Consider the following 23,328-nt stretch of genomic DNA (forward strand, 5'->3'; position numbering starts at 1 on the left):
GAACGGAGAATTTTCTCGAGTCCTCTACCCCATCCCCAACCCGGACCCCGGCCCATCGATCCCACAGTGCCAATGCATGAATGCTCATGAGAATCACGAGGCACGCCATGTGCATCATGTGCATCCGTCAAGGCGTCAACCGCGTCTGAGCAGGAAAATCACATCGGTTCCGGTCAGCTTTAGCTATTCAATGGGATTTTAAGGGAAATTCCATGGCAAACCTGACTGTTCTCGCTTTCTGCTGGCTTCAAGTCAAGATGACCACGTGAGTTTTTGACACCATCACTCATCATGCATCAGCATGATGCCATGGCCTAGCGCGGGCTAGGGCAGGGGCCTAGGATGGCTAGATTCTAGGCTAACGCGCGTATGCCATGCATGATTTTGTCAACTGGTGAGTGGTGGCACGCACGCGTGCACGACACTGGCCGCAAAAACTGAACAGTCATGCACGCTCGGCTGTTCCTGAGCTGATAATGAGCCTTGTGAGTGAAGCCTGAATAGCCTTGTGAGTGAAGCCTGAATGAAGGCTGTTGCTGAAGCCGAGTGTAGGTTGTGAATGTGAATGTAGAATTCGCTATTCACCTCCAAAAGCAAAATTTACGGTTACCGGTATCTGAATATGAGGGGAAGGACTGGAATGCAGGTAGGGTGATGGTGACATGGGTGAGTGGAACCAAGAGCGCATAACCTGTACTCTTGGTGGAACTAGAAAGGTAGACAAATAAAATAAAAGATCAGCTATGAAAAGTGATTTTTAGTCGATGATGTCTTTATGATGGTACCAATAGGATGACTCGATAGGTGCGAGGGCAAGTTAGTAGCAGCAAGAGTACTCTTGATAGTAGTGCAATAGACGCTTTATCTTTTTTTAAATTTTTAAATAGCACATACATGTACATGTACCTGTAATATTATGTGAGTCTGACATACATGTACGTACTCTGCAGAGGCTGGTCATGCATACTGAACTTGAATGCGAGAACTACTGAGTACTAGTAGTAGTAGTAGACCTCAAACGGAGCCGAAAGCCTCACTTTTCGCGCACCTCCAGTGGCCCAGCCTCGCATGGCGAAGACACATTCAGTGCCTTCTTGAGCTCCACCACCTTATCAATAGCCAGATGACGACCCTGGAGGACCTAGGCTACTCAGTGTCAAACAGCGCCAGGCGCCCCCAACACCTACTCCCACCTGCTAGAGCCAGCACACACACCCGTACCACCTTTCTCTTTGTCACCACTGCCACATGGAACTCCCTCCCGGCTGCCATTCGTACTGTATCCAGCCCAAAATGTTTTACCGCTCTTGTCCGCACACACTTTGCTATCACCCGTTATGAGCCCTCTGGTTTCATTCCACGTAGAGTAGCGATGTCATAGAGCACTGTGTTATATTACTACCACCCCGCATCATTCTATTTCCTATTTTTATTTTTCTCCTCAGCTTCTTCTTCATAAGCTGTTGACGGAGACTCCCTCGATTTAGGCTAAGGCCTGTCGGTGGAGAATCCATAAATACAAATACAAAATACAAAATACCTACTGTCCTCTCTCCAGACTGTCCAGTCCACACCACAGCTATGTGTACATGTATACAGTGGACTTGTACAGTGCTGGCAATTCAGTGAAATCCGACCCCTGAGCGATGCGTTCGTATTCTAGCGGTCTCTATTTACTACCATTCATGCACCATTCATTGCACCACTCATGCACCATTCATTCACCACTTCCCGACCAAGGCCTCAAGGCCAAGGCAAGGGGCATCGCTTTCTCTGTGAACAATACTGTAATCCGCTGTACATGTTTGTTTTTTAAGAGTAAGTATTTAAACGTTATGGTGTCTGTTCCCGAAAGGAACTCACTAGGCATTGGCGGATAATGCTCGAAAAGGTGGCAGATTCTGCTCGAAAAACAGTGAAATTGGCAGAACCATACAAACCTTATGGCGGGCAATTCCTCGAATTCTGCTCCATTTCTTTATCCACATACCAAACATGCATGAAACTTACCAGAAAAAGGACCGAGTTCTGCCAATTTTTCTGCCGGCATTCTCCTCATACGCCTAGAACTCACGATGTCCGCCAACACCTGCGGTAAACATGTTTATTCTGTGGGATATAATAATTTTGAGCCCGTGGCACGGTACACGCAACTCGCAACACACGAACAGTCCCTAGCTACACCACGTACAGTAAATTGTCCAAATTTTTCATCCAGGAGGGCGTCATCATCATCAGGGATAAATTTGGACATTTGACTGTACGTGGTGTAGCCCAAGACTGTTGGGTGTTGCGAGTTGGGTGCACTGAAAACATGACAAGGCTACAATGGAGTTTGAAAGTAATTAAAAAGACATATTAATACAAGTCATATTGCGAGATAGTGGTAGCGACTTGGGCGATGATTTCATAGGAGCAGATCTTTTGGAAGGTTCGATGGGCTTCTCTTGTGCTCTGGATGGCAGTCGTGAGTCAGTCGGCGGAAAAGCGCCAGCTCCGGTATGGGGAACACCTTTCCAATAGCACAGGACTATACATGAATATTCACTGTTATATTGATTGATTACGAGTGCAACAACGCTTAGTGGTAGTGCATCGATAGCTGGCCATACTGATAATGATAATACGCAAGAGAGAGAGAGAGAGAGAGAGAGAGAGAGAGAGAGAGAGAGAGAGAGAGAGAGAGAGAGAGAGAGAGAGAGAGAGAGAGAGAGAGAGAGAGAGAGAGAGAGAGAGAGAGAGAGAGAGAGAGAGAGAGAGAGAGAGAGAGAGAGAGAGAGAGAGAGAGAGAGAGAGAGAGAGAGAGAGAGAGAGAGAGGGAGGGAGGGAGGGAGGGAGGGAGGGAGGGAGGGAGGGAGGGAGGGAGGGAGGGAGGGAGGGAGGGAGGGAGGGAGGGAGGGAGGGAGGGAGGGAGGGAGGGAGGGAGGGAGGGAGGGAGGGAGGGAGGGAGGGAGGAAGGGAGGGAGGGAGGGAGGGGGAGGGAGGGAGGGAGAGAGGGAGAGAGAGAGAGAGAGAGAAAGAGGGAGAGAGAGAGAGAGAGAGAGAGCGAGAGAGAGAGAGAGAGAGAGGAGGGAGAGAGAGAGAGAGAGAGAGAGAGAGAGAGAGAGAGAGAGAGAGAGAGAGCGAGAGAGAGAGCGAGAGAGAGAGAGGGAGAGAGATTGAGTTGAAAACGGGAAACGTGCGAAAGAAAAGATTGACTGTAAGGCAAGTAGTGTAAGCATCAGGACTTGAACCTAGGACCATCGCTTATGGCCAGCATTGCTCTACCACTAAGCTTTGGTGTAATGCCACTAATGGTCATCATTTCAAGAGGAAATAATTTCGACGCATCCTGCAGCTTCATTCCTAGAGAGTAGTACTACTAGTAGGGTGGATACACCCATTCCCACAGCACTGCAAAACCAAACCGATTCCTTTTATGTACAACGTTTCGGCAAAATTGCCATCGTCAGGTACGAAAATGAAGCAATGATGCAAGAGGAATAATTATTATCATTTACTCTGTGGGACATTAAATGTCACAGAGTAAATGATCTGTTGTTTCGGATGAAGAGATTATTCACGAGAAAAAAGAATCCTTCGAAGCCAAATAATTCTGGCGATTGCGTTGCCTTGTCTGTGACCAAGTGGAAGAAAATATTTTACAATTTAGAGACACACACCCCAGCTCACCGTGACCCATGATCACCGCGCTACCAGCTTCCTACCCAGGAATGAATTACTCAACTAATCCCCGCGTGAGTACCACAGATAGGTAAACACTACTTCTATCAGCGGTTTGTTTCCAATTCCTTTTCCCTCGTTTGGGTGTCCCTTTTGTGTGGGTATCCCATGTGCAAAGGACTATCAGCCTTGCTCCGCTGTTTTTTTCTGTGTTGTGCAACAACCTTGTAAGACCGACCTGTAAATATATCCCTTTTATACCTTGGATTTACCATACTTGTAGTTGGTGCTTAAATGTCCCTTTTATTGAAATGAAAATGAGGATTTCGAAGACTTTTTGTTGGCCATCTTGACTGTGATGCGAATGGCTGGATTGACACCATTCCACTACCTCAGCCTTTTCGTCTAGATCCGGTTGCCTGAAGAGAATCAAGTACTGCCATTAAGCAAAGGTATTAGATATAACGAGTTCAAAAACCAACTCGCGGTAGTGGTGGTGGTGGAGGTGGTGGTGGTGGTGAGTACCGCCAAATACTCCCTGAGCCTCTCCCACTAGCATTCGGGGTGTACTGGAGATTCCCACCCCGATACCGCGTATCTGCCGATCAGTGGGGCTGGTGGTTGAGTGGAGAGTGAAAAGCCCGCCAAAAGGCACTAGCATGTTGATGCAGGCAGCAGTAAACAAAAACAAACATTTTTTAAGGTTAAAGTGAAGTTCCAGAGGTGCAATTAGCTATCGTCAAACAGTCGTTCAAAGACATGTACGGAGACAAGACAAAAACTCTGCAGGTGGCCAGCGCTTGCTCGCAAAAATCACTGTTAGAGCGTAGTGCTCAAACAAGGAACAAATGCTATGCTGGCATCGTCAAGGGTTGACTGTATCAATGATAGATAGAACATACGACGACGTTCATGGTTATGTTCTTCTTGCCATGTCTGAATGCACCTAGCTTCGGGTGTACCTTCTGCAGCACGCTCTCAATCTGTAGGTCGAAGGCTAAAATAATGGTCGTCGATGAGGATTAGGCATCAGCGGGTAATGCTAGCATTAAAACTAGCATGATGGGGGTGTTCGCAGAGGGGGGCATTGCCCCGGCATAATGAGGCTTTTTTGGAGAAACTAGCATAATTCGCGATTTTCAGCAGTACTCAGCAGTACTCCCTGATCAAATGCCTGTACATGTACGTGCCACGTGACCATCCCAACGCAAACTATACCATCGCGTACAACGATGTTGCCTTTGTTGGAGTAGAAGTAGTCTACCACCGATCAATCAATTTTTCCACGCATATCTTTATACCTACTTTGGAAACAGACTTTTTCGCGTACTCTCCTGATTTGTTTGCAGTATTGCTAGCATAAAACGCCCTAAACTAGCATAAAAAGCATTAAAACGAGCATAATATCCTGTTTTTGCTGGCATTCTGAAAAGCGTAATCGGCTGAGTTTACTAGCATTACCCGCTGATGCCTAATGAGGATTGGTGTAGCCCAGAGACCGTTTGGAGAGTGTTGTGGGTATGTATGGATATATCGGAGGGTTACAGACAGTGGTCACTGGAGTCAGCACATATTGATCCTACATATTGATACACTGGAAAGGTTCCAGCATGTAGATGTACATGGATGATCATGTGCTCATGCAGTGCACACACGTCTGTTCTACGTATAAAGTACAGGCACGTACATGTACATACTGTGATACTGTCATGCACAGTGTGTATCTTTACCTTGCAGATGAAGATCAAGTTGGAGTCACTCGCACCCTTTCAAATTCCTCTGGTCGGTTGTCACTGGAGCACCGATCATGTTTGTACCGATTTGTGTTTGTGGTCATGTCCCTCGCTAGTACCAATGAAGAATTTCTCCTTCTCTTTATGGTCTCTCTACGAGACTGAGGATGGAAATTCCCGTATGTCTGCGGTACAGTATTGTTGCCTCCGCAAACTAGATGCGGAATGTGATGTTATGTGCCACGATAATACATTGATGAGAGATGCCAACTCCAAGAGTCCTATTCGCTCCGTATGTAGTAATGTTACACACAGTGATACCAAGGAGAATGTACTTCGAAGTAGTTACAGTCATGGACATCAGTGCTTTTTTCCTGCCTCTCTGGCAGTTTGGATCATTGAGGACGAGGGTACCAGTACGTCTTGCCAACCATTCCCTTGTGGAGCATGCACTAGCGCACTGTCAATATCCATGCGGTGAGTAGTGTGCGCAGCGCAGAGCCGTGTGAATGTGGTCTTGCTGGTGAACTGGTTGGCAGCGTCGTTTTGACGGCCTTCCCATGCCCTGTGGCACGGCCATAGTGGGGCAACGTGCACTGCAAGCTGCCGCCTAGATTTGCCCGGTGTCCTGGTGAAATCGTGCACTGGCTGGGATGCTGCATCTGCTGCTAAAGATGCAGTACGTCTGCTATGTGTTCTCACTTCGCATCTCTCTCTCTCTCTCTCTCTCTCTCTCTCTCTCTCTCTCTCTCTCTCTCTCTCTCTCTCTCTCTCTCTCTCTCTCTCTCTCTCTCTCTCTCTCTCTCTCTCTCTCTCTCTCTCTCTCTCTCATTATAAATAATTCATTGAGTCCATACGCAAACCTGTGCGTGAGTGGTCATCTCAGTGTACAGAATATACATGCACCCACCATCTACATGACATGTACAGTACATGATTGTACATGTACACAGTCACGTGTCAGCTGTTGTGTTTCAAGTGACCCATTGCGCAAGCAGCATGTCGCATCTACCTAAACACAATCATAATAAATAATAATACAATCATAATCATTATGATGTTAGCTGAACGAACGTCCTCGCTATGGTGTGGTAAATGTGGGCCGGGAGCGCAGTGTGGAGAGGTGGACAGTTTCAAATTAGCTGATCGTATTGAGTTATTCACTAGTTTCAGGCAGGTGAAAAGGTAGAATTGATCTCAAACAATAATTCAAAATTAGTCCGAATCATCTACTCAGTAATTCTGCAACGTCATACATACATGTACGTAAAACATTAAAACATTGTTCCGGCCCAGTTCAAAAATTCTTCTGCTGAATTGATCCATTTGCCCATGTACATGTATGAATCTCGCTTCCATGACGTAATCTGCCTTTCCCCTGATTATTCGGTAAATGACGCCTTTCCACACGGGGATTCAAATGTAAATGCAAAATTTCACGAGGGCATACTTGCCCAAACCCTTTATGTCCTGGGCTACTCCCAATGCGCGGGTACTTACCGACTTTTTTCCACCTTTTCCCCAGTGCTGGCTGGAGCAGTGGTAACAGTTGCGTGTGGTCACCAGGGACTTGACGTAATCTTATACGCGAGTCCGCCTAACTTCTCATAAAGTCACTTTATACACGACGTTCCCTTGAACTAATCTACAATCCAGCTATTGGCTTCATCGTTCTATGTTTTCCCAGAGGCGATGTCCAATGGGTATGATCTTACGCTGCTTAGAACTATTTTCATCACACGTTTGATTCTCCATGATCGCGCTTGAAACCGTCCGTGCTGTTCTCTGTGCAGTACTATCCTAGGCTTCAGGTGTAGGAACGTATGGATGTGCTCACCGCTGACGGTATCAGGGTCTAATTCTGTTACAACGTGTGGTTCCTCACGTCCGGAAAATAGAAATACCACCGGTGAAAAAAACATACCACCCGTGAACACTTCGCATGGTTCGACACCTTTTCTGGCCGGTGGATATGCAGGTTGAGAACTCAATGCGACCTCCACGAGGATCGTTGCAGGAAATAGGAGCCGAATATAGCGCATGTCCGAATCCGCACACATTCGGAACCTAGCCGGAGGTAGAGCTTCACAAAAGAAAAGTGAGCGGATCACCCACTGCTCCACCACCAATACCGAGGATTAGATTCCTCTTACAATGTACATGTACCGGTAAATCCATATTGGCCAGCGTTATTATAACCTGGGTTGAGCAGTAATCTATTTACATGATCCACGGTACAGTCTGTACATGTACATTTATCCGGTACGTCTTGTGTATCCCCCGATAGGCGTTAGCCTTTGGGTAATCCTGAAATAAAGATTAGATTACTCTCGTAGTTTTTTTAGAATTGTTCTGGATTGTTTTGTTTTAAAATACACAGCAATAATACCGTCATAACATTGACTATACTAAACGTGCACATTGCCTTGCATATTAGCAGAGCTAAGCCAAGCGTTGCAATGACCCCACACTAGGATCAACTAGCACCGTGGAGTTTGATTCTCCATTCATTCGCTTGCAGCTGATATGTTGATGGCGTGGGCTGATTGCGGCACGGAGCCCAGGAGACATGTCATTGCAAGCGAACCGTGTGGACTAGTGATAATAGATAGTGGTAATCGTTGGGCCCATGGCCTAGCTAAGTTGCCATGACTCTAGCATTAGCTGCGTGTATGCCTGGCAGTGTTTATCTTCGGTGCTTTATCCTCTCGTGTTGTTTTGGCGAGAATGGTATACCCTGAGGAAGGTGGGAGAATGCGCCACGAACAAGACCTTTTGCAGAGGGTATGACTGGCTGGAGGAAAACAACATCGCTAAACCTTGATGAGTTGTTGTTGTCTACCTATATTCCTCCGTGCAGGCTACATGTAACCACTCGGAGATCAAAGTCATGGCTCACCTTGTCAGATTGACAGCTTGTCTATTGGCAGTATTGCGTGCTGCCCTTGCGTACCTATTGAACCCCAGGGGGTGATGTGCGTAGATCTACGATGTAGTCTATAGCCTACCTAGGCAACAGTGCACCCGCGGAACGGAACGTTCCAGAACCTCCGATACGACGTTCAAAGAGTGACCTGTATTAGTGACTATGTACTGCGAACTTTAGCGTTGGATATTGGTTCGTAATCATGCTGTTCTTGTTCTGAAGTACGTTTCTATTGGACACTAGATGAGGCCCAGGGCATACGCTGCCCTCCGGATACTACGGCTAAGCATTATTATATTAAGGTGTATAACACGGTACAGCCTGCAGGGAAGAAAGTGAAAAGGTCCGGAGCTTTCTCAACCTGTCGTATTTTCTACCGCTCTGACACACGGACAGAACTGTCTGCAGGCACGATTCTCGTACTCGACATGTAGCGGAGCAGCAACACACGTGGGTAGATCTAGTGCTGCTCGTGCGAGTGCAATGGAATTCTGTCGCTCTATGACAGGCCGCCACAACGTTCCGTGCTCTTGGATTAATGACATGGAGGCTTCACCAGAACTGAAGCATCCGAGGCAATACTACCAATAGAACGGACCACCTATTTGCGTTAATTCTACATTTGCAGGCAGGTACCAGTTCATAAGGCATGTAATGGCCAAGACAGCTCATACCTGTCCGATACACTGGAACGTGAGGTGCTGGCTACCAGTCACAGGGAGGGCCGCGTCGCCGGACGAGACGGGGGACTCCGCAGTGAATTCGGCCTCTTCTCTAACGTCGACCTCCCGTAGGGAGGGCAAGATTGTCAACAAAGCCCATGCAGATGCCTGGAGTCCACTGTCATGGTTCTAAGTGCGCTTGCGAGGCTGTACTACTAACGCTTTGTGCGTGTAGGTAGTGCAGGCATGTTTCATAGGATTCGGTCTGTTACAACACATTACTCTGGCCACCATTACCAGTACCCGTAGGTGGTTGACATGCGCAGGTGATGAAAAGCACAAGCAAGCATTAGAGACCGTTTCAACTGTGTCTGCGAGGTACCAGATATCAAAATGTCCTATTCAATCCCCGAAGAGTTCTGATTTATCTCAACCGTAGGGCGTGCGAGGTGCAGAGCTGAATATTTCCTAAGGCGGACTGAGTCCTATTCGTATCGGCAATAGACATAAATGCGGCACACTCCCCACGCACCAGCAGTAGTTGATCCAGTTGTCACCAGTGCAGGCTGATGATCATTTGATGTAGTTCACTTTGTCTAGATAGCGTTCTGATTCCAGACCGTCTGTTCGGAAAGTACCTGTTACTTCCTTTTTACACAAACCAGAAGGCAGTAGTCGGTTTTGGAGTTGGTGTTGTCCTGCCGACTGAGAAGATAGCTGTTTTGGTGGCATCCCATTGGATTACTTTTCAAGGTATGTCTATGAAATGGTTATCAATTTGTTGCCACATCAATGCTATGTTATCACACGATTGTACATGATAACGCTCTCTCTCTCTCTCTCTCTCTCTCTCTCTCTCTCTCTCTCTCTCTCTCTCTCTCTCTCTCTCTCTCTCTCTCTCTCTCTCTCTCTCCGAGAGTCTATCATTCTTTATCTCTATCTTCCCCCTCTCTCTTTCTCTGTTTGCCTCACTCTAGCTACTACTCAATACCGACAGATTACTACTGTCTCTCTCTCTCCCTCTCTCTCTCTCTCTCTCTCTCTCTCTCTCTCTCTCTCTTTCTCTCTCTCTCTCTCTCTCTCTCTCTCTCTCTCTCTCTCTCTTTCTCTCTCTCTCTCTCCCACGTGTGCGCGCTCTCTGTATAATAATCTGCCGTTCTATCTCTTTCTGTTTTCTCTCGGTCCCTCAATCTCTCCATGCTGAGGGGCATCCTTCTATTTCAATTTTAGATGGCTTTTAGTTTTACATACGATATACTTGAAGTACACACATGAGAAGGCGGTCATTTTCGGTCCCCTGCAGCCTGATTGTAGCATTGGGGCTGACGTTGCAATGAGTAATGCAGCTAGTCATTTCCCTTCTAAAACATACCTAGCCCGATACAGGAATGTTTCGCTCGGTAATTATATACTCAAATCCGCCCGCGATCCTTGCAATATAGCAGATAATTATAAACTCCTGGTAATGACATCATGGGGAAGATCTAAAATATTGACCAACAGGCGATGTATCCACTCATGAGAAAGACCAGTAAAATGTTGGGTTTTCGCCCTCTCTCTGCGACTCACGTACATCCTCCTTCTTCTCTCTGTCCGTCTCTCTCTCTCTCTCTCTCCCTTTCTCTCTCTCTCGCTGTCACACACACACACACACACGCGCACGCACACATACACGCATATACATGTACACGCACAAAAACAAAACACACACGAGAGGAAGAAACATCTCCTCGTCAGTCAGTGTTTCCACCACGTTCATAAGCAAAGCAGTGTACGGTGGGAGATTCGAAATCAGTTGGTTGCTTCTGTAACGCATATCCCATTGCTGTTTTTCAGCGCACAGACGCTCTGCTTTCATTCCCGTTTCCCGCCCACAAAACTCGTGGAATGAAAAGTTCCGATATTTCGTTCGTCCACAAGTTGCGTATTGTGCCGCTTCGGATTGTATGATTGATTACTCCCATACACAATAGTGTCCATGTAATGTTACTACTGCAGCGCGGAGCCATGAGCTGAGACTAGCAGTAGTACTGTGTCGATCCGTGTTGACATGCGGTGGGAGCAACTATGACAGGACCTATGCGAATGCGTAAGAACGCAGTAGACTTCTCCTGTACAGGCACCGGCCTAGACTAAAGGCTAAACCAAAGGCTGGGGAGTAATGCTAGGAACTATTCTAGGGTCTCCGGCTCATCCATTCCAGAGTGTCAGCTCATCCTTGTTGATCACCAGACACCAGTACTAGTGGGGACGAGAAACCCCGAACTTGGTGCCGACTCTACTGCAGACCACTAGTGCACTGTCATGTGTTAGGATGACATTCAACCGGGAGGAGCCCTTGCCGAACACTCATTCTCGTACGCTACTTACTCAACGGCCACTCAGGTGTCTGATGGCAGCACTAATGGCCGTTGAAATATGTTCAGCAATGTTTTCTAGTGGCCCAGAACCGGTGCAGGATGGTGGCGGACGTTATAGTTAATATGTAATGGATCACTGAAACATGTTGAGCATGCACGCATTGCCGCACACGCGACGTGATGGGCAGACGTGATGACATCTCTGAAGCTCCGTGTGGTCCTCTAAATGACATGGCATAAGTCAGGCTACACAACAATGCATTTTGGTCTTGTCTGTTTGACTTGGGGTCCAGCGCTCTGATGCTGTACATCATACTGGCACACGACGTCCTGTCAGCAGAAAATAAATTTCGCCTTTGATGGTGACACGCATTGCGTGTGCCTTTAGTCTTAACCCTACGGGGTCGATAATGCAATCATGTAACTGTTCATGCACGCTCTCACAAAATGCGTGACTAGCACATGGCACGTCTGACCCAAAGCGGCGCCTGCTCCCTACCGCCGCCTGATTGTGAGCATACGTTCCGCCCAGGCCAGAGTCCGAACTTGACTCTTGTGCAGGGCAGTTACAGGGAGTTTCAGATTTACACAGCGACGAGAATCAATGACATCGACCTTGAAGATCCTATCATTGCTTTCGCAGATCTCCATGAAAGCACTGGATCTTGATAGCACATGTGGATGATCCCATGCCGAACATTGACCGTCCACAGATTACTACACTGTGACGTACATGCACGTGTGTGCATGATTATTATCAGTATCAGTATCAATCGCAGAACATGGCCACAATTCGACCACACCTTGTAGAAGATTTCTCCAGGGGGCGTTCCTGATACATTGTGCATGCTACCCTGAGCCATATCTACTTTACAAATTGAACTTCGTGTTGGGTTTGCTGGCAAATTTAATTGATTGGAGTACTGCACGTGATCGCTTACATTATGTTTGGCGGCCGAGTCTGGACATTTCAGCAGTACAGGCACCTTTCTTTATTTTAGTTCGTTGCCTCAACAGTAAAATGTGCTGCTTCTTCCTGAGCAGGGATACATGTTACCATGGATACATTCCCTAGTGCAAGGGCAGTTGTGATGATAAGACTTGAAATTACTGAGAGGGCAGTTGTTTTTGACGATTTTCACGCCTTTCATACATGTATCGTACGGGTCGTTTGGTTATAAGGCTTATCTAATGCATGTTACGTGTATTTTACGTTGTAAAGTGGACATTTTGCTGCTCACCGATGGCAACACACCTATCTGCAAGTGATCTAAATTGTGACCTGCCTGTTGAGGCGTGAAGTGGGTGTCCTTCCGAATCAGTTGATAAAGTCACTTGAAATTGTAATAATATCCAATTGTCGTAGCCTGTACTAGCATGCACTAGTCTGTACTAGCATGCACTAGCCTGTACTAGCATGCACTAGCCTGTACTAGCATGCACTAGCCTGTACTAGCATGCACTAGCCTGTACTAGCATGCACTAGCCTGTACTAGCATGCAGAGAGACGACGAGTTCTTGTTTTGGAAGTGATGACAAGTTTAGCCATACGTACACGTGTGTCCTGAACACTGAAATGTGGACATCGTACTCCATTATATTATTTAATGACGGCCATGGCATACGAAAGGTAGTGGACAGGTGTGTAAGACGGAGACTCCCTCGATTTAGGCTAAGGCCTGCGGAGAATCCATAAATACAAATACAAGACAGCCTCGCTCTGGCAATGACCGGCGGAACGAGCTAGTGTTTTGCTGCTGCTGCTGTTGGCATTCTTGAAATGGTACTACATAATGCACTAGTATTCCCTTGCCATGGGAACACGGAAGAGAAACTATCTGAGTGTGTGTGTGTGTGTGTGTGTGCGCGCGCGCGGGCGCGCATGTGCACGCACTCGTGTGTGTGTGTGTGTACATGTAATACGTCGTGTCAGAACAGCTTCCTGTGTACCAGTTCTAACTAAAACGTCAGCCTTGAGGCTACATCATGTATATATACATGTAGTTTGCATGAGTCCTTTACAATGACGAGGGCACTACATCATACATGTTTGGGTTCTATGACTATGTTGCCGACAGCCATGCACGGGAAGGCTGGCACACAACACTGAGAGAGTGAGACTTTGTTTGGTAATGACTGTATGCGTTAGAGTTACGCGTGCATGAGGCCACCAGGAAGTCGGTCCTCTTTGATTTCTCCTGTCCCCTGCTGCCTGTGCGATGTTCGCATGTGCGTGTGGGGTCCTGTACGCATTGGTCCTGGGGCAGTTGTGCATGTTTTAGCGTGCCATTGTGTTCGTTAATTCTCTTGTTTTCATTGGCTTCCCAACACCGCCTTAAGCTTGAATTGGCCATGGAAACTACGTCAGAGGCTTTCCAGTGGAGCCATGACAGGCGGCAGGGAAACAAGTAGCATCGCGTGGGGCTAACAGGTGGTAGTATACGAACAGCGTCGACCTTCCCTGCAAGATTCGTCCTGGAATTCGCGCCACCGCCTAACACAGTGTCTTTAGCACGGCGGGAATGGCGCTCGGCATCACTTTCGCCATGGCTTAGCCACACTGTGTCGTATACATGTACACAGGATGGGCAGTGTAGCTGGTGTGTTAGTTTTCCTGCTGTCAATAACAGTAACGTTGAAAAGTGTGATAGGCCCGCCTTGTTGTAAAGTTTTAAGACACGTTCCGTTTCAGTAGAGACGTATACCAGGTATACGGGTAGACTTGGATCTACAACAGCTGGACACGTCATCAGTTCGTGAGAATCACCGTTCTTCTCAGAACACAGAATTCATCAGCTATGCTATTGTTCACGTCACTTGGAAATCCCGGTGAACACCTATGATGAGTATTTCGGGAAGAGTTGAGGAGCCTACATACATTCCTTCAGCTTGTACCGATGTACGCATTCGCAGCCGCCGAGGACTCAGACATTGTACATTCTACATGGAGATCAATACACAAGTTGAAAGCATTGCTGCGTGAAGATGGTTCTCAGTGCCTGAACTCATAGATCATCAAGCTCGTGCTGAGAGCAATGATCAAAATAGTGGTTCCGCGAACACAGTATTGGTTTCTGACGCAGTCTTCAGTGCTGTCTTGTACATTCATCTTTCGGTCGAATAACAGCTAAATCTCTCTGTTGACATGACTGTAGTTTCTCACCCGTGTATTTTCGAAGCAGTTTCCGTTACAATGGCCGAGTGAACAGTGAATAGCAAATTGTTGCTTGTTCAGGAGATACTGACGGTGCTGGCATCCTGTACGATCGCTTGCTGATCACTTGTGAACGTTGTTGCTGTGGTGGCACTGGAGAGCTGTGGTAAGGATTCTATCGGAGTGGGCTCGGCAGTTTTCACCGCCACAAACACGCAAGGAGGGCAGTGTGAGAATTTCTGCGGTCGGGTATTCCAAAAAGCTACATGATCAGCTATCGTTTAACTCACTTCTTGAAGTTTAGATGCGAGGAGTGTAGTTCACTTTCATCGCTGCACGGTGCAGTCTTGTTCAGACATTTCTTGCTCAATGCTCACAGGTGTTATACTATATATGTACTATATACATGCAGTGTTCAGTTGCCGGAGAAGTGCTCACGTGAGGCACTACTTGCATAGGAAGTTCAGCAACGAGCTCTTGTTCTAATAGGAGAAACAGGGGTGGATATGTCAGCCGGGCGATAGTCATTTTCAATTGTCCTGTGGAGCATTTAGGAAGCTGCGCTTGCCAAAACTACCGTCATGTTCAGTACTGTGACGAAACGCAGTTCTGCCACACACTCGCCGCAGTGCTTTTCCCGGGTGAGCTTCCTAACTTAAGGGTGGTGGTGGTGGTGGTGGTTCTCTTCTACCAACACATGTGGAAAGTTGAATGTGTAGCTGCGCGCGTGTGTGTCCCCTGTTCAACACATCGTGGACCCTTCAAGACTTGGCAAGGATTTACTCTCTCTCTCTCTCTCCAAGAATAATACGAAGACGGAATAGTTTTCTTGGCTGTACGTTCGGGTCACGTGTACTGCTACGTTTTGGGGTGCTTTAACGGTCCCAGGTATGGTCCAAGATGAAATACCTGGTATCTTCGGGGCTCTCCGAGCAAGCTGGGGTATTCAAGGGGTTGCAAGTATCTTAAGGGGCGGCCATTGCCGCACTATAAGTCATCTGTGCTATTCGCTGTGTATGCGTACTTAGTGTTAGTGGCTGTATCGTCTAGAGCAGTACCCTTTGGGACCGGGGCGCCGCACACCAGCAAGTAAGCGCTCAAAGCTGACGTGAGAAGCAAAGACAGGCTGCCCATGTGCGTCGCTGTCAACTTTACGAACCGACTCAGTCGACATCGCCTCTCACTCTCCCTCTCTAGGAAACAAGACCTTGTCAAACTAATCCCGGTATGTCTGCAGGCGTGTGAGGGTAGCAAGAGAACATAAAACGTGTATGTCCTCTCGCTAATAGTGATGATCTCTCTGCGCCATGAAAGCAGTCTGGTCGCATGCGCACGATTGCAAGCAATACTAGCCTTGCCATTCGCCCATTCCTATCTGTTCGCTGTCTACAGTCCATCGCTTCGCCGCTTACATGTAGGTACATTGTCGTAGCCTATAGCCCAGGGCCTTGCTGTACGTGTGTGAGTCTTTCTGCCCACGTTGAGTTGACACTGGTGCGTTTCCAATGTACCATGTCTTTCTTGCCGTACTCAGCTTACCATCATTATTATTCATCTAAACTACCAACACTGTGTCTGGCCGCATCGCCGTCGACGATAACGGACTGGTGCAGACAGGCCAGCATCGTCTCGCCCAGATCCTGACCGGGGAGGACAGTTGTATGATGATTGTATGAGCTGCACGCCGCCTGAACACCAGAACATCGCATATACGTCTACCTCATCCGCGGCAGACAATCTGGACTCGCAGTCCTCGTCCTCAGCGGCTCTTGAGGTGAGTGCTGATAATAGAGAGGTTAAGATGCACGTTATTTCCGACGTGACGCGAAAGTTCAGCTCGCGTTATTTGCTCGCACGTCGAAAAATCAACGCGAGTGATGTGCTGCTCACGTCGAAATTTGGAGTTTTACGCCAAATTTGACGTGAAATTGCGCGTCACGTCGGAAATAACGTGCATCTTAACCTCTCTAATAACTTACACGTATACTGTACATTCCCGTAGATGTATGTGCTAGCCTACGATTAGCATGTGTCCGCCAAAAAGGTAGCCATGTTTACTCTGAAACGAGTGCCATGTTGGCTGATGCCTTCCCAGATTGCGACTTGCAGAATATACGATCCTATTCACGGTGGTCGTGATGTACACATGACAGGCGATGGTACGACTCTCAAGGTCAACGAGGTACAGGTCGCCGCTCTCCCGTTTCAAGCCCCTAAACATCGCGCCATCTTGACTCAAACATTATACATGAACGCTAGACAACAGATCTTGGCATTCCAAGTACCTGCATGTAGCTATGGAAAGATCAGGGTAACGGCATCTTGGCTTCCATCTCTCCAAGTCAAAGAACGTGTCAAGGTGCCAGCAGAAGGAGGGGGGGGGTGAAATGGTATGCGGAACGTGTGGGATTTAGAGGAATCCTATGGGCCCAAAATAAATCAGGAAAGCGTGGCTATGAAGACATTGGAATGTCCATTAAATGGCGGATTGTGTGCTTTCCTACGGAATAAGATTGTAAGTCGGATAGACACGAAATCGGCATATACATGTACTATGTAGGGTCGAGGAAAAGCCATTTTAATTTGTAATTTTATTGTTGAAGGATTCCCCAAAGGCGTTCGCCTATCGAGGAGGTTTCCAAACTTTCCATAACACCAAATCTGTAAAAGAAGTGATGAGCAATAGGTGAGCAAAGAAAGAGAAAACGTTTAAGGATGACATGACATCCCTGCCTCACTGCGGCCAGTATCATAATATGAATAAGGGCAGTATGAGGACAACGAGGCATGATCGTGAGTTACTGTGTAGTGTGAAGTAATTGTATCGCCCTTCAACATAGTCGTAACATTGCTCTCTTGATCCGTACACAATCGTGTAGATCGTACATCGAGGTCTCTCATGCAGGTATAGTCGAGGGGGTTTCCTGAATGCCTGAATACAGGATGTGGGAACACTAGTATAAGATAAAGAAGAAGAAAACCGAACCATGCGATGGGTGTTAGAGCTGTGCTCTACCGTTGACGATGTGGCGGCCCGAGGCCGGCTGTCTTGTAGTAGAGTAAAGCGTAAGCCAGATTTGATAATCCTGTATCAGAACGAAACATGTGCGTCCGCTGAGAATATCCGCACACATTTTCATTGTAGAATCTGAGCTCTTATGCTATCGTGCGTTAACTGACGCATTCAAACGAAATGCCTGTTTCGCGCTCTAAAGGCACAGATTATTACGTCATGTTGGTCGTTGACGTACATGTAAAAGACCCAATAGGTGTACCACTTGATAGTTTCTAAGCATGGTTTGCGAGATATCAACGATGACACCAGGCGGTGACAATCTCACTTTTGTTACGGCTTGTCGAATCTAGTCGCGCCACCACGGGACTCACTAGACGGAGTTCCAAGATTTACGACTTCGACGTCACCAAATACGGGCATTCGCGCTCTCCTGAGGGAGAGATGATATCATCAAGGTGTTCGCTGCACAGTTGAGTGAGAAGGTAAGTTTTATCGCTCCCAGCTGTGTGGAGATACATGTAGGTTCTGATAGGACATTCATGCGTGCTACGTGGAGGAACCTGGCACCTTATAAGGTAGACCCATTTAGTAATCTATGATGGCTGAGCCCACGCAGTGTGATTCAGCGGTTTTAGCAGCATTGGGCTGCGATGGATTTGGTGGCGACTCAACAAACACACTTTGCCGCAGTAACGTTACATGGGATGCATCCAAGACATTCCAAGGTGACATCACTGTGTGAAGCTTACACTTTTGCAGCACGCGCCATGTGTTGTACACTGTACATGTACATGTATGATCTGCCTGCGCCGTTCTTGTCTGCACTCGTATCTCGTCCTGGCGGTGAGATACAGAGTTTTCACCCTGGATACAACTTGCCGATATACAGGCACGTATCAGGCGCACTAATAGGAATAAGCTCCTGCCAGATCAGTGGGGGCTGAGCTCGTACCGATTGGCTCCAAGAACTTTTGCTCCCCGACGGTTAAGTCTTCTGCTCCGGCAATGACAGCCTGAAGACCATATTTGCACTGATTTCAGAAATACTATGCTCTTTAATGCACATGTACATGTACATGTGCATGTATCCCAGAGCACAGTGGTCTTCATTAGAAAGCGTCTTGATATGACATCACTAGAGCGGGTTTCCGAATAGACCCCTGAGATTACCTGGGAAGGACAGGTCAATACTATTATGAGATCATCTGGGATCGCCACGGATACACGGATACACGGATATTGATGTTTTTCTATGCGAAGAAAGGCTGTGCATCATCATGCCTTCTGCTGTGCACAGAAAAGGCAGTGTGCCATAATGTGTGCCATAATGTGTGGCATAATGTCCCATGGATTCCTGAGAGTAGGGACCGTTATTCATACATGTAGAAGTGGAAGACGGAAATGGCAGACGTGTGACCCGCAACGCCGCCGCTCAGTGCCCTCTAGCTCTCGCTCTCTTTCTGCCATGCATTGCCAGCACTGCATGGTCACCACATCGTGTCATCAAATGGCTGCAAACAGTGTAGCAAGGTCTGAGTGCCAAGCGACTATCGGTCTGGCTGAGACGTTTACTTAGCATGGCATGCATGTACTTACACCATCAGAAACAACAGATTGAGATTAGTGAGGTTTTGCATTCCGAATTTCGGTACAGCGTTCTTCGGTCATTTGTCGAACATCAAAATGTCGAATTTTCGCACCAACGTTTGTTTTGCAAGTCGAAAATGATGTGTTTTCATTTCGTGAGCCCCAGCATCAGCAACGTCCTGTCCCGTGCTCCTTTTCTTGCTGATTCCAACGAACTTTGATCGCCCAAAGAGTCGAGGGCCAAACCTGCCTCCTCAGTCGCCTCAGAAAAACCAACTCCATGGCCAAGTCAAATTTTATGCGTGTCGCCATAGTCTTTTCAGCCACACAGATGACGGTGAGGACACTCCAGGCGAAAGAGAGTCGACAGGCAGTGGAGAGGAGCAATCAGAGGTAGCTGACGATGCTATGTCGCCAAAGACGCCTGCCAAGCGATGCCGAGATAAGAAACCTCTTTGAATAAATCACGCGCTAGCGCTCTTCTACAAGAAAATGCATCCGAAAAATATTTTCGGCAAAGTGAGCTTTTTCCGAACAAACACTCCGAATCTTCGTGGGCATTTTCGACCTCGCTCCCGCGTGCCGAATCTTTTTGCCGAATTTCGGAATGCAAAACCTCGCTATTAACTTCTAATGCTCGGGTGGTAGCTGTGTATGATGACTACGAAATGTATTGTGAACAGCCTACCTAGGATAGACACCAACGCGGTCTGCGGTGATCTTGTCAAAGGTCATGGTATCAACGAACTGTGGCTGGAGCGTAGGAGTTCCGCGTTCATGATTTTCGTGCGCCAACTATCGCCAATCTTTCACAAATACAATGTACATGTATGGCTTGTACTTGTGCAATCGTCATTAAAATTCATCGGGCGGTTCGCTACAAAAAGCAGAAAATCACGGGCAGGATATTGGATAAGGATACAGTTGGAGAACAACTCCGAACACTGACATGAACGTACAATGTACATATTGTACATGCACACATGCACGCCAAAACACTTGCCGAACGTCAGGACAATGTGTTGTTGTGTATTGTATGGAACCGCTGCAGTTGTAATTGTACACAGTTTAGTTACGAAGTCTTGTAGATTTGTGTACATGTGTAGCATTGATTGGGACACGAAAACAAACACACATACACACACGCGCGCGCGCGCACACACATACATGTACGCACACGCGTTCCCCGTCCTTGTTTAGCTAATCTTTCATCGCACTAATACGACCAGTACCAGAGCGACCAACAGCCTGTGGCACGTCTACTGACTGTGACCCAGGAGATAGGTGTACATATGTTTTGAAATCATGAGTTGTCCCACGGATACACAACGTCCTGTAGTACATGAGATGGCAGTGTGTTTCATGGACCCTAATCTTACACTGCTGCTGCTACTGCTGTTTGGACAGCCAAACCACCGCCACAACAAGTATGACAGTCGACGACATCAAGCGCCCCCCTTTCGGCTAGTTTCGCTGGACAAAACAAACTACAACCCTGTATCAGTGTATGAACACGACGACACAGACGTACATAAGAAAAGCTGCATACGCACGCACTCACACGCGATGGCCCTGCACAGTGCACTGCAGCGCCAACCATCCCTTCACTGCGCCAGTGTGTACATAATTGCACAGGTCAGCAGTGTGATGTACACAATGCCACTTCAATGGCAGGAACTGCTCAGTGTTCATGCAGTACTGGGAACTGCCGTTGACCTACCGCTAGTGACTAGTGTACATATGCATGCACAGTATGCATTCGGGACGGGTGATCGGCCATGCCTGCTGATAAGAAGTGAAAGCTCGAACTCGAAGGCAACGATAAGATCTGGTCAGCATTAGAAGTGAATGGATACAGCCAGCAATGCATTAGCAGCGTCGCCACCGCTCTGAACACATCCAAGGACTATCAGAGTGCCCATGCGCCTAATATGTATTCAGTGGATCTCCTAGGTAGCTTACAACCTACATAAATGTACTACATTCGCAGAGTAGAGACCAGAGCGGTCAGTCGCGCGTACACACGGCAGTGGACAAACATGCCAGCGTCACTGGCATTTCGTCGCGTGTAGCGCATATGCATACCGCTACCTCTGGCGGCACTATGCCGCTGTGTGCGATGTCAGCGGACGGCGGAAGAAAAGGCGTGAAGAAAGCTCCGGGCAGCCATTGAAGGTTAATCATGCCTCACTCCGTACGCATGCATAAGACCAAGCCAGGAGAAGTTCATGCCCACACACGAGTTCTGGCATGGCATACGTACATGTAGACATGCACACGCGTACACGCTACATTGTAGGACGATAGACTCCATCAAACAGGCTTCCTGAGGATGCTGGGATGGGGCGCCCACATGGTATTGCACTGGTAGATTGGTAGAACTGATGCACATTCATTTACACTCATTCGAGTTCTGTGTGCGCCTGGAGTGGATCCGCGACGGCGCAGGGCAGGACCTAGCGTCTGCTGTGAGGTTAGACAAACAAGTAACAGTTGTCTGGAGGTGGCAATCTGGTGAATAAGTAAGTCTGTTTTCTTTCAAGGATCTCATAGCTTCATTTATGTTCCGGTGTGCTGGTCAATAAGCAGACTTGGTCTTCACTCAGCCCTTCGCCTTCCAGCCTCACAGATTAGTTTCACTATTAGCACGTATCACTCGTAAGTAGCAGTAGTAGTACTAGTACTAGTGACTACCTGCATTGACCACTGACCACTAGCACTGCCAGTATAGCCTTGTCCAGCCGTGCCCGGCCACACAGCCTAGAACAGTATACACTCACACACAGCTTGGCCATAACTTTGGTGGACGCTTGAACCCAGGACTCATGCCTAATTGCGAGCGGACAACACAGTATTGCTGAATACAGCTCACTGGAGATCTGCTCTCCGATATTCTCAATCCCATGGAATTCGAGTACAGTGGAGCGACGGGACATTTCTGGTGTCATTGACAGAAAGGTATGACAATAACATAAAACTGGTATTGCCATTGTATACGCGGTGATAAGAGTACTGTAACTGAATGCGCTCTCCCTTCCCGTGTTCATCGTCCTCTCTCTCTCTCTCTCTCTTTCTCTCTCTCTCTCTCTCTCTCTCTCTCTCTCTCTCTCTCTCTCTTTCTGTTCCTTGTATCAACTCCCTCATCCTGTAGTAATGTTACCAGGCCTGAACCCTGAGCACAACTTTGATATTGTGCTACGCGTGACAAGTTACAACTACCTTTGATATGAGCAAATCTAACTACAATGAGAAGAGTTGTGAGGATAAATGGAAGCCATGGTGGATGGTTAGCTTGTCTATATGTGTGTCTGTGTCCTTCGCCGTTATACGTTTTGACTTGTCAACGCCAATTACTAAATTAGTCCCCATCCCCATCCTAGCTGTCACGTGCACTGTACTTGTAATTGTACAAACACGCTTGTCCAGTTACTTCGTCTATCAGTCTGTAAAATGCACCGACTGGCAATTGTGACGTAGACAGCTTGAACTGAACGATGACAGATACAGTGTATGCTAGCGTTCAAAACCTACTGCCTGGGAACTTTCGTTCTCAACATACATGTACATACGAATAGCGTTACTAGTACGTCGTGTGCTTGTTATGAATAATTGACCTACGAGTAGAAGTTGTGTGGCTGAAGGTTACCAGAGTTTCCGCAGTTATAGGAATGCTTCGAAGCCTCCCTTTCCGCCTTAGTGTACTGTCTGTTGTGCGATATAGAGGAGGGGGGATATGTACCTTGACGCTTAGATAGCTGTGAATTAGTTTGAGGCTCTGCGGCGTCTCTCGATCATCTGGCGAATGATTACAAACAGTCTGATTACAGTGCAACACGCATCCCATGTACTGCACCTGAATGAGCACAGGCGAAATTCTTTTCTGCTCACGACGGGCAGTGGGGGCCGGTAGCAGCGGCCAGTGCTTCAGTGGTGCGGCCGAGAGGCACTGCATTATACCTGACCACAGCAATGTGCTGCGTACAGCAAGCCATGGTCGTGTCTTGTCTTATGTGCAGCATTATCATAAGATTACCCTATCCAGACTAAATGGTTAATCTCCGTTCTTCCACTCCAAAATGCACACAGTCTTGGCCAGGAACAAGATTCTTTGCGGCAGAATAGCAGGTGCTAGATAGAGAGCTAGCTCGGATGTACGTTGTTCTTGTAGTTTATAATGTACATGTGCTCGTGGCCGTGTGTAGTAGTGGCCTAGGGTACGTGGCTACT

The 23,328-nt window shown here is 47.5% G+C and overlaps 1 protein-coding gene across 4 annotated transcripts in view; it reads left to right on the top strand.

Annotated features, from left to right (window-relative positions):
• Nucleotides 1-9,116: 9,116 nt before the first annotated feature.
• LOC135811587 (uncharacterized) overlaps nucleotides 9,117-23,328 on the top strand; it is a 38,788-nt gene continuing 24,576 nt past the window's right edge. The window contains exons 1-2 of one of the 4 annotated variants that reach the window (XM_065324817.1): nucleotides 9,117-9,737; nucleotides 16,033-16,272. The gene's annotated coding sequence lies outside the window, so the exon portion shown is untranslated. Of the gene's footprint in view, nucleotides 9,738-15,541; nucleotides 16,273-20,119; nucleotides 22,060-23,328 lie in introns of those variants that run through there. The other 3 variants (XM_065324819.1, XM_065324816.1, XM_065324820.1) reach the window with 3 other exon arrangements.

The sequence above is a fragment of the Sycon ciliatum genome, chromosome 3 (assembly GCF_964019385.1).
Source record: "Sycon ciliatum chromosome 3, ocSycCili1.1, whole genome shotgun sequence".
Taxonomy (NCBI): Eukaryota; Metazoa; Porifera; class Calcarea; order Leucosolenida; family Sycettidae; genus Sycon; species Sycon ciliatum.